At 26.8% G+C, this 3193-nt stretch overlaps 1 protein-coding gene across 1 annotated transcript in view; it reads left to right on the forward strand.

The window, feature by feature from the left end:
* LOC107457140 (organic anion transporter 3) overlaps positions 1 to 3193 on the forward strand; it is a 32809-nt gene that overhangs the window by 2789 nt on the left and 26827 nt on the right. The gene's annotated exons all lie outside the window — the stretch shown is intronic.

Consider the following 3193-nt stretch of genomic DNA (forward strand, 5'->3'; position numbering starts at 1 on the left):
TTATATAAAATCATTGAATTAATCGTATATTTTTGTGGATATATTTACTAAACATTTTCCTTGTTAATTTATATAATTTTCCCATGTGCAAATCCATTTCGGGTAAATCCGTTGCCAAAATTATTTACTAAATAATTTCTTTGTTATTTTGTATAATTTTTCCATGTGTAAATCCATTTCGGGCAAATCCGTGGTCAAAATTATTCACTAAAAAATTCCTTTGCTAAAAAAATTTTCTTTGTTAATTTATATAATTTTCCCATGTGCAAATCCATTTCGGGTAAATCCGTTGCCAAAATTATTTACTAAAAAATTTTATTTTTTGTTAATTTTTATAATTTTTCCATGTGCAAGTCCATTTTGGACAAATCCGTGGGTAAAATTATTTACTAAAAATTTATTTATTAATTTTTATAATCTTTCCATGCGCAAATCCATTTCGAACAAATTCGTGGGTAAGATTATTTACTAAAAATTTCTGTATTAATTTGTCCATGTGCAAATCCATTTCGGGCAAATCCGTGCTGAAATTTTCTACTAAAACTTTTTTTTCTTTGATAATTTATATAATTTTTCCATGTGCAAATCCATTTCGGGCAAATCCGTGTCTAAAATTATTTGCAAAACAGGCAATTTATGTTTCTCTTTCTTATTTTATATTTTTCTAAAATAAATACTTATTTTCTAATATTATTTATGGTCAACTTTTTAAATTATCCAGTATAATATTACCTTGGTAACTAACCATCTTTGGTAACTAACAAATCGATGCACAGCATAACAAATCACTTCAGCAATGCAGTAAGAACGGCACTTTAAATTCCTCTAGTTACACTCAATTTGCGCTTCTGTCTTCATATTTTGTAATCTGGCAATCTTGTTGCGAAAATATTTTTAAATCTTTCTTAAAAAGTGTAAGTACAGTTTCATGTAAGTACATCTGATTTCGCTACTCGCTTTATAGATTTTGTTTTGTTTTATACTGTTTTTTCTTTTTCTTTTATTTCCTTTTATTTTATTTTCTGTTTTTACTTGTTATTTTTACTTATTGTGTTCTATTTTATTTGTTGTAATTTTTGTAAAAAAATTTTTTTGAGTGCTCCTCACACTATTGTATTAATATATTTTGCTTTGGCTTTATTGATACAATATCAGAAAGCACTCTTTTTTGCGGATATAATCGTGCGGGCTGATGAAAAGATTATATCTTTCATTTTCTGTTTTTTTTTTTTTTTTAAATTTTATCCTTCTTTTTAAATCAGTTGTTTGTTATTTTTTTCATTAATATTATTCCCCCCCCCTTTGCATATGTCTATAATTTTCCTTTGTTTTATCTTCTTTTTGAACTTATATATATATATATATATATCTACAATAAAAGTTCAGAATGAAGATAGAACAAAGGAAAATTACAGACATATGAAGAAAAAAAAGGAATAAATTTTTTTTTAAAAATTCAAAAAAAGAGTGCTTTCTGATATTGATACAATATCAGAAAGCACTCTTTTTTTGTGGATATAATCGTATGGGCTGATGAAAAGATTATATCTTTTATTTTCCTGATTTTTAAAATTTTTTTTATCCTTTTTTTCCCCAGTTGTTTGTTATTTTTTAATTATTATTTTCTTTCCCCCCTTTTTTTTCATCTATATTATATAAAACGCTAAAACGTATGTATCAATAAAACCGATGATATTTATTTTCTCGCGATAGCAGCAGTTTTCATTTTTAATTGATAGGCTTCGGCGCGCAAGAGCACGTAGTGAGCATCATATGTCTAATCGGGTGAATTCTCACCGAATTATCAAAAAAATTCTCCCAAAATTATCTTCATCGAAGCCGATGCTTTACATCAGGCGTTCAGTACTATTTCATATTGTTTTACGACACATGGTTTTAGCCCTCTGGTGGGAAAGACTTTAAAACAAAACTTACAACAGTTACTTTTCTCAGCAACTGAAACGATTATTTTGAAATTATTAGAAATTATTACTAAAATTATTTTGGTAATTCTAATGTTTTATTTTTTAAAAAATTCCCTGTCCCACAATCTATTGTTTTTCTTTTTCATTTTAATTCTATGAAATATAACATAATTTTTTATTCAAACTTTCCGGGTGTTGCGTAATATCGTTTAATATGCTTTTTAAATTTTTTCTAACAAATAAGTGAAATTTTTTTTATTATGGATCTCAAATTAATATTCATGTAAAAAAAATTATCGACCATTAAGAAATTTCGATAGAGAATAAAAAAAATTGCAAAAGCTTAATACTGTATCAAAATTGAATTAATATTCAATAAAATTAACAAACAATTTTTCTTTTATCTCTGAAAGTGTTGAAACACCTGTGATAATTCTCTGTGAGTTTATAGAATTATTCTTATTACCTACAGCATTTATTATTATTAACTGAATTAACTCATTTTCGTATTTAAAACGATGTTAACATGCTACCATCTACTACTTTCCTTACTACTACTGAATATTTACTACTGAAATATCTACTACTTTCCGATTAGCTACAGTATTCAAATCTGTACTTGAGCTCCGTGCTTGTTGAGAATTCAAGTCGTTTCCTGACTGCAATAAATAGAGTTTATTAGCACTATATCGGCAAATAGGACGTATCACAAATCGATATTTTAATCACTTAAGTAGCCAAAGTGCTCCAAATTCTACCAGCATTCTATTGACAAAGCCAGTTACGATTGCTTCCGGACCACTGAAAGTTAAGTTTATCGTCATTTTATCACTAAGGAGAATTTTTTTCGTGAAACAAAACTTCGAATTTCTTCGCTTTATGAGTAGAATCTACAAATTACAATTGTGTCTAAAACCTAAACTCTGTGTCTGATGACAATTCAAATTACATTTCCTAAAGATTGTAAAACAAAATTTATCTCCGTTTTACTGACAATCAAAATTTTAATGATTTTCAAACATTAACAGGTAATATTTAAAACAAGAAAAAATAAAATATAAATTTTAAGAACTATGTTTTCAGGTGGAGAAAAAAGAAAAAAAAATTTTTTTGTCACACCTAAAACGAAAAATATAGGCGCATCACTTGCGATGGAGAGAAAGAGGAATTAAAGTTGGTGATAATTAAGGCCCGGATTTTGATGACATTTGCATTTTTTTGCATTTTTGGACATTTTTTTGCTTTTTAGAGCATTTTTTTAGATTTAT

The sequence above is a fragment of the Parasteatoda tepidariorum genome, chromosome 5 (genome assembly GCF_043381705.1).
Source record: "Parasteatoda tepidariorum isolate YZ-2023 chromosome 5, CAS_Ptep_4.0, whole genome shotgun sequence".
Lineage (NCBI taxonomy): Eukaryota > Metazoa > Arthropoda > Arachnida > Araneae > Theridiidae > Parasteatoda > Parasteatoda tepidariorum.